The sequence below is a fragment of the Schistocerca americana genome, chromosome X (assembly GCF_021461395.2).
Source record: "Schistocerca americana isolate TAMUIC-IGC-003095 chromosome X, iqSchAmer2.1, whole genome shotgun sequence".
NCBI lineage: Eukaryota > Metazoa > Arthropoda > Insecta > Orthoptera > Acrididae > Schistocerca > Schistocerca americana.
In genome coordinates, this window is record NC_060130.1 from 1010178256 (window position 1) to 1010191562 (window position 13307).

The 13307-nt window shown below is 39.2% G+C and overlaps 1 long non-coding RNA gene across 1 annotated transcript in view; it reads left to right on the top strand.

Annotated features, from left to right (window-relative positions):
- The window catches only part of LOC124554673, a 43958-nt gene extending 35680 nt beyond the window's left edge, over positions 1–8278 (top strand). The window contains exon 2 of the long non-coding RNA XR_006968407.1: positions 8028–8278. This is a non-coding gene — a long non-coding RNA (uncharacterized LOC124554673). The remainder of the gene's footprint in view (positions 1–8027) is intronic.
- The last annotated feature ends 5029 nt before the right edge of the window (positions 8279–13307 follow it).

A 13307-nucleotide genomic window follows, 5' to 3' on the forward strand; every position in this document is an offset into this window, starting at 1 on the left:
CTTTTTAACTGTCTATGCACAGCCATTGTGCTAGCTGGACTGCTGCTAGCACTTCTGAACACATGAGTGATTCCCTCCACATATTTCATGCAACTTTTTACAACCACTCTCCACAATGCTCGACAATTCCTTTCTGTCAGTACATGAGATCTATCCAGATTGGTTAAGCTGTCGTTTCTCCGTCACACTTCCATTCCACAATTATATCACCAACAGTCAAATTGGGTAGCTTTATAAGGTTTGAAAGTCCCTGATGGATCTTTAATTCAGGTGACATACAATGACTAGTCCACATTTGAAGACACTGAGCTCCCTTGACCGACCATTCGGCTGTTATTGCTTCTCTACTGACAACACATTACTCAACACCTTCTTTTATACTAGTGGATCTGCCTCTCGTGACGTCTAGTGGTCAATTTCACATTACATATGAGTGTCTGGATATTTTTGATCATAAAATGTAAGCCTGCACAAATCTTTTCTATGGTGCTGTCAGACATGGGTGCTATCCGAAAGGAAGCTCTGAAGAACCTGTACGACCTAATACTGCATTCTTCCCTCTGGTGGAAATTGTAGAAGGCAGGTATGCTCTAAACTCAAGATCCACAGAATGTGTGTGACTCTGGACACAGAGATTTTTTCAGAGGCAAAATGTCACTGTGTAGTTCATGATTAAATAATCCATTATTAATAATTCCAATACTAACATCAATATAATTTTTGTACACAATGGCCATTCATCTCTTTATAAAGAATACTTTGAATTGTGGACAGATTGTTTTACTAAATGCCATCTATTACGCCACCAGAGTAAAGCATTAAGAAATTTCCTGCTGTTCAAATGTTATTCTGTCCCTGCAAAAATCTCTGTGTGTAAAGTCATACACATTCTTTAAATCTTAAATTTATAGCATCTGCATTCCTCTACATTTTAACCTGAACATGTCTAATACTCTTCCATAAACCCTTGTACTTATATCTTCATTCTTCACATTTCGTAACCTCCAGCACTTATCTCTGTAAGTTCCTTTTAGAAATGTGTAGTTCTCATTATTGTCACAATACTATTACATTTTCATCTCAAATTTCCCCAACCATAAGAACAATTTATGATCTTTGTAAGTGACCTATCTCTCAATATAGAACAGCTTGGTCTATAAAGTTTCTCAAATCATTCCCATTTTGAGAACACAAAACTCACTCACAAATCTATCAGCACTTCTGTATCAACATAGTTAATAAGCATAATGATTATGACTTCCTATGTGGTTGTTGTAAACAAGATGCAACTTGCCATATTTGTACCATCAATTGTAAGTTTGTTACTTTAATTTTTGCTATGTAAGCGGTACTGCTAGACAATAAAAGCGGGTTAAAAGCTGTGAGCTGTCTGGGGAAGTTAACCTTGCATTACCGCGCAACTGTTTCACCAGGTAACTAGTCTAGGTTTACCAAATTCCCAAACAGACTAACATTAATTATAATCTTTTAATAGTCATACAACAACCGGTAATATATATATATATAATTAATGTTAGTCTGTTTGGGAATTTGGTAAACCTAGACTAGTTACCTGGTGAAACAGTTGTGCGGTAATGCAAGGTATTTTTCTGCTGTTCAAATATATATATATAAAAAGGAGAAATTAAATAAAAAGAAAGAAATCAGTTTATATTTGGAAATTTATTTTAAGATTGATCATTGAAATTTCAGCATATTAAACGTGAGTTATAACTGAGCTGGTGCCTTATTTAGGATTGTGAAAATGTGAGATTATAATCTTACGGAACACATAAAATATGGAGCCAAGATTGGGAGACTGCATACAACACTGCATTCATAAAATAACACATGAAGAACGTTGAAAGATAAGCAAGAGGAAATTAACCACAACCAACCGATTCAGTTTTCACCCAAAGAAATTACGTTCGTAGCACAATCCTGTCCGTCATGTAATTACCACACACTGGTATACTAAATTCATACTAACTCTCTGTGAAATCTTCCCAAAAAGAATAGCTGAGGGCTACTTTGATGATTACACCACATGCTTCACGTGGTCAACTTGGTTTACACAAAGCGTATAACTCCACAATAATTTTGATAATTAAAATAAATTAGATCGAAAAGCAATTTACAAAAGGAAAACATCGAACTGGTTACTAACGTCTTACTATTAACCTGATGGGTCAAACAGTTATATAAGCACGTGGTACTGGTCTCGCAAAGTACACCCCACGTGGGTTGAACATAAAGAAAAGTTGCTATATTGAAAAATATTGTCAAGACGAGACGTTATAATCACACAAGCATTCGCATTTAAGATTGATCTTAGTTAGAGTTACTGATCAACACGTGGTTCCACTTTACTCACAAAGTAGTGACAAAGCAACTGCCGGAAAATAATCTGAACTTCACACGAGAATTACACTGCGCTGCAATTTAAGATAACATTAGATATTTTAGAGCTAAACCTGAAATAAAGGTGATTAAATTTTCAGTTAGGCTGAACTTAAGAAATCCATTGTCCTACGGACTTAGCAAACACGCGCTTAGCCAGAGATCTTACCACTTCAGACGCTCGCCACGGACAGACTGCCCTGCGCTCCTACCGAGCATGCTTCCTGAGGGTGGCTCACAGATACAAACGGAAGTGGCCAGAGGGGCAGCTTCCTATACCAACATGACAACGGACGGCCAGGACCATGCTAAGAATGGAAACCTCTCTGACTTTAGAAAGCGTAGCTACCTGTTCCGACGTTGGTCCTACTTTTCTCTAGCAGACAGGCTTGTCTGCTACCCTCAAGCATGCAACTAGAAACACATTTGCTCATTCATCCTCTCACACAGAAGGGAAGGGGGATGACAGTATCTTATCATATACAGTATATAAAAGAAAGCAGATGTAGGTTCCGTATGAGACTGTTAACATGTTCCACTACTCAGTCTCCTCCCAGATAGTCAGAAACGCCACAGTAAATTTAGAAGAGGAATTTATGCCGCAAATGACAACAGATTTAAGAAATTAAACATGAAAGGAATCCAACAGAGACCTTTCACAATGAGTACAGTTTCATCACTTTTAATGTGTCTTTAAATTGCTGCATTAACAGATGTGTACGAAAATGATTCATTGTGATCGCTAGCTTTGGAAGTTGTTGAGACTTGACAAATGAATAAAAACATTTATATATTAAAAAACTGCAAACAGCGATGACAAAATATTCAGAAATGGAGTAACTTTGTCAGCTGCTTTAAAACAAGTCTAAGTCAGCAAAAAATACAGTATAAAAGATTATTCAAATGGTGAAAAGTCTTTATTGAAAAGATACATACATGTAATTATACATAACCTTAAATTGCCTAGTTTTAAACTCACTTGAGAGTACTAAACAGTTACTCACATACAGAATATTAAATGAGAGGACTATTAAGCAATTGAAATATAAACTGAAAGTAGGAGAGTAGCCAAATATAATGCATAATATAAAAAAATCTTCATGAGTGTTCTCTATTTTTTAATTAATAGTTAAAAATGTAACAGATAGGCACTGTTCACTTGTCACGAAAAGATGCACCCCTAGTGACAGACAGAAAACTCAGTACTCTAACAAGTGGTACACTCCAGGGCTTGAGAAAATGAGGATAATGTTTCTTATGCGCAGAAATAAGACTGGTAAAAGTGAGGAAGCCAGGCAACACATATGACCCTCAATACTTTGTATAAATAGGGAACAAAATCAGCTAAAGGTAAAATAAAACATGAATATATCACAGGTTCAAGAAACAGTTTTCAATCAGCTTGGAATGCTACAAAAAGTGAGATAAATATGGGCAAAGAGCAAACCACAGTCCCAATAGTTTGCAGTACCCTTAATGAATACTTTATAAACTACGCCAGGCCCATCCTTCATTCATTGAAAATAATTACGAGGGCGGTTCAGAAAGTAACCTCCGATTGGTCACAGTGCGGGTTGTGGGGGTAGTAGCGATGCCACCTGTGCGTTCACGCACTCAACAGGTCAGTCGGCATCAAGCCGTGGTCGAGTGAACGTCGTACCTGCGCTAGTTTAGTTTTTGTGGGAGTTTGAAATGTGTGCTGCAATAGAAAACGCCGCCAAATGTGAAGTGCGTGCAGTCATAAGGTTTTTTACAGCCAAAGGATATTCTGCAGCAGCTATTCATCGTGAGCTTTGTGCCATGTACGGACCAAGAGTTATGAGTGAAGGAGTTGTCCGTGAATGGGTACGTTTATTTAAAAGTGGACGAGAAAACGTTCACGATGAAGAGAGGAGTGGTAGACCATCATTGGTGACTGACGAACTCGTTCAGACAGTTGATGCAAAAGTTCGTGAAAATCGACGTTTCTCAATGTCGGAGTTGTCTACTGGTTTTCCACAGATTTCTAAGACTCTCTTGTACGAGATAGTGACAGCAAGATTGGGTTACCGTAAGTTCTGTGCACGATGGGTGCCCAAAATTCTTACCGACCACCACAAAACTCAAAGAATGGCCTCTGCATTAGACTTTCTGCCACGTTATGAGGACGAAGGAGAACCATTGTTAAACAGAATCGTGACCAGTGACGAAACCTGGATTAAGTACGTGAACCCTGAGACAAAAGAACAATCAAAGATGTGGGCACATTCAAATTCGCCTACCAAACCAAGAAAAGCCTCGCAAGATTTTTCTGCCAGAAAACTGATGGCAACAGTGTTTTGGGATAACAAAGGGGTGTTGTTGGTTGAATTCATGGAACGTGGTACGACCATTAATCAAGACGTGTACTGTGAAACAATAAAAAAGTTACGACGGGCTATACAGAACAAACGCCGTGGTATGCTGACTTCCGGTATCGTTTTTTTGCACGATAACGCCCGTCCTCACTCTGCTCGCAGAACAACGGCCCTTCTTGAGTCCTTCAAGTGGGACGTTATCAACCATCCACCTTACAGCCCAGACCTGGCGCCAAGTGATTATCACCTCTTCATGCATTTGAAGAAATGGCTCGGGTCACAGAGGTTTGATGACGACGAAGAGCTCAAAGATGCGGTCACAGGCTGGCTCCAGGCACAAGCGGGAGATTTTTATGCAGAAGGAATTTCAAAGCTTGTGAAGAGATACGATAAGTGCCTCAATCGCTATGGAGACTATGTAGAAAAATAGTGCAAAGATGTAGTTGTAAGATGTATATATTAAAATATTTTTATTTAACTTGGTGTATTTTTTTAAATCAACCGGAGGTTACTTTCTGAACGGCCCTCGTATAATAATGTTCATCTGTAGTGTCTCTACTTAAGCAACAAAAACTAGCAACGAAAAAATTCTCATGCACAAAAATCACCCCAGGTAACATCATGAAACCTAGAAATAACTTAAAAACTCAAAAACAGAGGCTTACTATGGGGTTAATAGCAATATTATTAAATACAAGGCCACTGCAATCGGGACACCACTAATGTATCTAGCAAATTATGTTTTCTATGAAAGAGTGTTCCCTGAATGTCTGAAAATTACATTTACACTTCGAAATTATAAGAAAGAAGAATGCCAATTATAGATCCATATCAATAGTTCCCATTAAATCAAAAGTCACAGAAAACAATATGCATACGCAAATTTACCATTATTTTGAAAGTAACAAATTATAGAGTAATAGCCAGTTTGGGTTTCGGTCTCAGCTATCAGCAACAAAAGCAGTAGAGTGTGTCCTAAACAACATATAATTACGAACCATTTGAGAACATGAAACTCACTTGTGTAGCACTGTTAGATTTAAGCAAAGCCTTTGTCACACATGATATAATGACAAAAAATCTAGAACATTATGGTGTTGTAGATAAGCCATTACAACTATTTCAGTCACATTTAAGTAACAGGGTACAATTAGGAAAGGCAAACAATGAAATGTCAACACCCATGAAAATAAAGAGAGAATCTCACAAGGCTCAGTGCTTGGGCCTTTCCTGTTCATTATGCATGTCAATGACTTCCCAAATTACATGGCATGTGATAATGTACTGTGTGCTGATGACATAACACTAATCAAAGATGGAGAAAATCGACACTCTGCCTTAGAATACAACAAAGTAGGCCTAGTAATTGAAATGAGCAGTGACTGTGCAAGACCAACGATTTGCCGGCCGCGGTGGTCTAGCGGTTCTAGGCGCTCAGTCCGGAACCGCACGACTGCTACGGTCGCAGGTTCGAATCCTGCCTCGGGCATGGATGTGTGTGATGTCCTTAGGTTAGTTAGGTTTAAGTAGTTCTAAGTTCTAGGGGACTGATGACCACAGATGTTAACTCCCATAGTGCTCAGAGCCAACCAACGATTTATCACTGAAGAAATTTATTCACCCTAGGGCTGGTTGTACAGTCTCCAGTTATGTTCTATTTCCAGAATAGCACGAGCAACGCATTGTACGAACCCTAGAATAACGCTTAATGAAAGAATAAACTCATACTTAATGGGCGATTTCTGGCTGGTTAGCGAGCTTAACCGGAGAATAAGTTTTCAAGATGACAGGAAAAATGACAGGTGCAGACAGTGATGATGGGATTTTGGCTGAACTATTCATGAGAATGGGGAGAGTGTCAGACGACCCCGATTCCGATTTTATATCCCGATTTTGCCTATCAAAAGAAGCCGCACTTTGTCTTTTCAATCTTGTACATGAAAATCTGCTGCTTATGACGAACAGGTGAGACTATTTCTCTGCTTTCTTAATTAATACTGTTTATTTGTAGTAACATGCATTTGATTTCCACATTTTGTGTATTCTGTCATGTTATGTACGTAAATCAGGCACATTAAAATGATGATTTGTCCAAAAGTCGCCCTTGTTTACCCGATTGTATTACAATCATTACAGTGGAAAGGACTGTCTCGTTTTATTTAGCTGACAAAAACCACACCAGTTCTGTATACTAATTGTATTAAAAGCTTTTTCTGTTTTAGACAAAACATCGATTTTTCGAGCTGCAAAACGTTTTGATGAAACAGTACTGGGCTAATATCACTCAGCCACACTACGTCAATAGCAGAAAATATTGTTCCACTTCTTTCTTATGAAACTGCTCCTTTTTGTAAACATCACAGCAGTGTCAGAACAAATTTCCGCCCTTTAGTGAAAATATTACGATAACAGGCCCAGCAATGCTTCAAACCCACAACTTTGTCTCCCACCTGCCATTATTCACTGAAGTATCTGGACTACTTGTGCTTACTCAGGCTAAGCTTGACACAGTAATATTAAGAGGAAAGTTAGCGCTTTTTCTCTTTTAGAAAAAAGATTATGCTTCCCCAGTTACAGAACATAGCTGATGGGTTTCTCCATTACTAGTGTTATCCACATAAGACCACCCATACTTACCATAAAATAATTGCTATATATGTAGGTTATAAGAGCAGAACAGGAATCTAGTTATTGAATCTGCGTAGCTGTAGCATGTGGAGGGAATGCCTGGAATGCTATGTTTTTAAGTTTCCTTGAATAACAAGTTATTTTCACTGTCCTCCTTTACGTCAAATTATGGCTAGTTGTAGGAAACTTAATTGAAATATTTTGTATTGTACTTGTGTAAAGTACTATTTCTCTGAAATAGATGATTTAGAATGATAGTTTAATGTAACAAGAAGTTCCCAGTTCACTCAAGCACATTTATAGCAGAAAATATTGTTCACTCTTATCTCTCACTGGACAACAACTTTCCATCATTTAGTGAATGCTTCAAAGCAACAAAATTGTCCACCACCTACCATTATTCTCATAAACATATAAATTAATTGTGTTTACTCAAACTAAGTAATAAAATTAACATGAAACTCAGTCCTCCTCAGACTACATCCAAATTTATCGTAAACTATTTGTTATCTTTGTGTTATAAGAAATAGATACATGTCATTCAGCTAACAGGAATCTTTAATTATTGAATCTAAATAATCACTACAGTCTAAGGAGTGGCTGGCAAGTTATAATTTTAAATTTCTCTTGAACTGTCTCATCTCGTTCTTTTCTTTCTTTCAGAAATGACTCTGTTCCACCAATGAACTAGCTACTACAGACACTCAAATATTTTGCCTCTGGTGATTTCCTTCTGTCCACTGGAAACTTAATTGGTACTGGCAAGGGGACAGCCAGCAAGATTATTAAAAGGATGTGTATGACATGGACAACATGCACAAGAGATAGTTTCTATAATTTTTTAGATTTCTGGTGTAATTAAATGAAAATAAAATAAACAAATGTATATAGATGAATATACTTTTATTCTGAAATAATTTGTTTTTATTTTCTGATCCTAATTTTGAGTATGCTCTTTCTTTAACCAGTACAGCTCTTCCTCCCTTTTCTGGTCCCTGTCAACCTACTTTTGAAGCAGCCCCACCTACAACTCTGCTAATTCTTCCACATTTGAGAACAGCTATTTTTATTTTGAAAACAAAAATAACAGTTTTAAGTTGAGATGACTGCAGAAAAGAAGGAAGAACACAGTGAATGTGTCACAACACTTCCCTCCCAGAATACATATAGCTGCTAGAGATGATTGCACAAGCCAAAATTATGTATTAAATAGTCACTGTTCCTCAAACATTTAGGGTGAGATACAAAAACAACAGCCTCCAGTTTGACATGTGCCATAGGTACATTTCTACTCTAGGATTATAAAAAAGATAATGGTTGCTTATAGTTAATCTTGAAATCTTATTCTTCATACATACCCTCAATGCAATTAACGATCAGCACATCATAGAAACAGGACTGGATTTATATATGCTCAAGAACTGCAGAAATGGGTGCAGAAATAGTGTTCAATAATTCAGCAGTGGTATTTTCTGCAGAACACCCATTACTGCTGTAATGGATCAATGATTCTAAGATGTTTATACAGCAGCAAGCTAGCCAGTAACACCTCTCAGAATTTTCAGTCTAATCAATCACCATGTTGGCTGTGTTGTCACAGTTTCTTATAGAGACTGATTTGACCAACTATTTCACAAAGCAGACCACATTTCACAGTTGCTTCTATTTTATGCACCTACTTATAATTCACCATCTACCATACAACTACATTTGAAGGCATACTATTATTCATAGAAATGTTACATCTGAATCAAACTTACAGTAGCATCCTTCAGTTGACAACTTTATGAAATTGTGTATTTCATTGCACGCAATTTGGAACTTACACTCCACATATGCGATGCCACCAATCTGCAGCCTCTGCTACTTTTTCTGAGCATAATATTTACATGTTTCTTTCTTTACCACATGCACAAAAATATCTTACATCTGTTGTAGGTGCTCTGCCAATCTATGTGAAGTTGTTTGTGAATTGAAACTGCTGCATATTTTTTCTCTACTTTATTTAGAAATCTAGAAAGATCGCTTACTGGTCAAACAAAAACACCTGATCCTTTAACTAGTCTCAGGATAGATCCTTATATTCTTACAGAAATAAGTACCCTACCAATTTAGTGTAATGTTTTGCACTAACATTTTCATTGAATGAGAGTGCAGCAGTTTTTGTGCTTTCTCCTACACACTTGAACTCATTTGCAATATCTCCCAGCCTCAAAATATCCACAAGCAAATAGATATGCGATCTGTAACGCTTGTCAATCATATTTGACAGCCTGTTTTGGCAGATGACAACTAAGTAAATATGAAACGACATACGCGAAAATACCCAGAGTGCTCTTCAGTTGTCGCCAACATAACTGGACATGAACGCTATTCCAGGAATAGCTAACTGGGAAATAAAATGATGTCGTACAACCCGCGCTTCAAGTTAACCCATGGCTAGCCTATTCCTCGGTTAGCTATCCCTGGATTTATCCCGAGATTGTACAACCAGCCCCTAAAGACATTAAAACAAGATAAAAAAACGTCAAATTACTGAGATTGCATTTAGATCAAAAACTTACTTGGAATAAGCACATAAATTATCTATATGGCAAACTTGCTCATACTCTCTTCCTACTGCACAAACTGAGACACATTATTAGTAAAAATTTATTAATTTCTGCATACTTTGTTTTCTTTCAGTACAACTGCAGTATAGACTACTACTCTTCCATAACTAAGTGGGTTCAAGTACCATGTTGATGTAGCAAAAGAAACCAGTTATATGTACATTAGGCTTAGCACCAAGACAAAGATGCAAAAATCACTGTAAAGAGATCAGGATAATGACACTCCCTAGACTGATTATTCATAACTGTTTAGTATATACCAAAGAAAATGTAACAAACTTAAGCTACCAAGTCCATGTCCATAATACTCGAAATAACAGTAACCTGGCTCTTCTGAACTCAAGACCGACATTAACACATAAGACCCAAAAGTAGTTGTGTTTGAAATTCTATAAGAAAATCTCAAAGACAGTGACCCATATACCAATGAAGAAGTGTGGTACAAATGTATGCCATACTTGTGAACCAATGAGTTTGTAAACAGTGGCACCCAGGAGATATGCAATAAGCAGCTGACAATTACATTATGAAGCAGTAGATGCCTATATGTACGTGACAGTAGTGAAATCCATTTACACTATTTCCTACATGGTATTTAAGTTAAAACATAATTAAAAATGAAACTATTACACATATGATTTGTGGTGTCACCGCCAGACACCACACTTGCTAGGTGGTAGCTTTTAAATCGGCCGCGGTCCGGTAGTATACGTCGGACCCGCGTGTCGCCACTGTCAGTGATAGCAGACCGAGAGCCACCACACGACAGGTCTAGAGAGACGTACTAGCACTCGCCCCAGTTGTACAGACGACCTTGCCAGAAGGGGATCCCTGACAATTACGCTCTCAATTGCCGAGACGATAGTTAGCCTAGCCTTCAGCTACATTTGCTACGACCTAGCAAGGCGCCGTATTCAATTGCTAATTAATATTATGAAGCATGTATCATCAAGAGCGATGTTCTACAATTATGGATTAAAGTTAAGTATTCCAGAAGCTACGTACTTTTCTTTATAGCATTCATTACGTATCCTGTTTCAGACCTCACGCCAGCCTGCGTGAGTTTAAGCGCGTGCCTTTTGGCTACCTCTCATTGTGTCTAGGCTGTCTTGCCTAGACACAACATATTTGGCGACTCGGATACAAACGGTCTCCTTTATATATAACTAATTTACTTGTGTCATGGCTTCGCCACAATCTCCAGATGTACTGCCCGAATTTTATCGCTTGCAGAATCAGCAGACGCAGGCCTTATTGGATGCCCTTGGACAGCTCGTCCAGGCTCAACGTGCAATGCAAAACGATGCGGCCGCCGCCGCTTCACCTCTACCGCAGCCACAACGCGCAGTTGCACCACCTTTTTGTCAATTTGATGCGGCAATGGAAAGCTGGACGGAGTGGTCACGCCAATTTGGATTCCAAATCACCGCCTACAGAATTCGAGGTAATGAGCGGCAGCCTCACTTATTTTCATGTGCCGGCGTCCAGACGTACCGTGTGATAGTGAAATTGTTTCCCCGCCGCGACGTAGCAACTCCGTCCTACGAAGAAATTTTGTCTGCATTGGATGCATATTTCAAGGAATCAGTCAATGTAGTTGCAAAACGGTATACGTTCTTTCGTACAAAACGTACGGCTGGTCAAACTAATCGGGAGTGGGTTGCAACTTTGCAAGGCCTTACTAGGGATTGTGCTTTTGCGTGTGAATGTGGACTCCCTTATTCAGATACTATGGTGCATGATGCAATTGCACAGAACGTTACTGATGTTCGTATAAGGGAACAGATTTTGAAACTAGTCAATCCCTCCCTTCAACAAGTGATAGACATATTGGATAGGCAAAACGCACTTGACTTTGCTCAGGAATCATTTGAAACTTCGCCAGCCGTGTGTCGCATTAACCGGCCCGCCGGGTGAGCTGCACGGAACTGTAAACAGGCCTCGCGCTCGTCCGCGCAGCTGCCGCCAAGCTCTCAACCACGTGTCCCGCGGCAGCAAGCAAATGCAGTGCTACAATCATGCCCGCGGTGTGCAACCAGACATTCGCGTGAGAATTGCCCGTCACGCCAAGCTATTTGCTTTTTCTGTAATAAAAAAGGACATGTTTAGAGTTTTTGCCAGAAAAAGCTCAGATCGGACATTCACAACGATTCCAGGCCCTTTGCTTCACGCCGGAATCGGAATCGAACCAAAAATACTCAGGCTCGTGAACCTTCGCCCATGGACATTCATGTAGTTAATTCCACTCCGCCCAGTGCTACTCTCTCTAAACGTGACTGTGTGCGTCCCACAAAAAGTGTGCGTCGACGTCGCCGGAAATCACGTCAATTAGCACAGCAGGACAATAAACTTTTTGTAGACTTGGACATTCTTGGCCACGTGATACCATTCCAGCTCGATACCGGAGCTGCAGTTTCATTGCTCAGTAAAGACACGTACAAACAACTGGGCACACCTCCCTTGCGTGCCGCAAATGTTAAGTTAAATAGTTATTCAGGACAGCATATCCCAGTGTTAGGACAGTGCAGCCTTCTTGCAACATACAAGGGACAAACAAAACTTGTGTCTTTTTACGTCCTTCGTTCTTCTTCGGCTGTGAACTTGTTTGGTTTAGATTTATTTCAGTTGTTTAACTTGTCTATAGTAAATCAGGTCCTATCAGTGAACGAGAGTGTGCCTTCAGACAGTGTTTCTCGTCTGTGTGAAGAATTTGCAGACATTTTTGCACCGGGCCTAGGTTGCGCTAAGAACTATAAAGCACATTTGGAACTGAAAGTAAACGGGCAACCGAAATTTTTCCGAGCGCGCAATGTTCCTCACGCATTGCGTGATGAGGTCGCAAGAACATTAAACGATTTAGAATCACAAGGTGTGATTGAACGTGTGCAGGCTTCTCTCTGGGCATCACCCTTAGTAATTTTGCCAAAACCTTCCGGAAAATTGAGACTTTGCGTGGACTTCAAAGCTACAGTGAATCCACAACTAGTGATTGCAACTTTTCCTTTACCCCGCCCGGAAGATCTTTTTGACAAACTGTGCCCGGGTAAATATTTTTCGAAGTTGGACCTAGCAGATGCATACTTGCAAATACCAGTGGACGACGAATCCCAGCGCGTCTTGGTGGTTAACACGCATCTTGGTTTGTACCGGTTCAAAAGACTGCCACTTGGGTGTGCATCCGCCCCTGCATTGTTTCAGCAATATCTACAAACTGTTTGTGCCTCAGTCCCTACTGCAGCAAACTATCTGGACGATATTGTGATCTCCGGAAAGACAGAAGAAGAACATTTCGCCAATCTCAGAACATTATTTCAGGTCTTGCGACAAAATG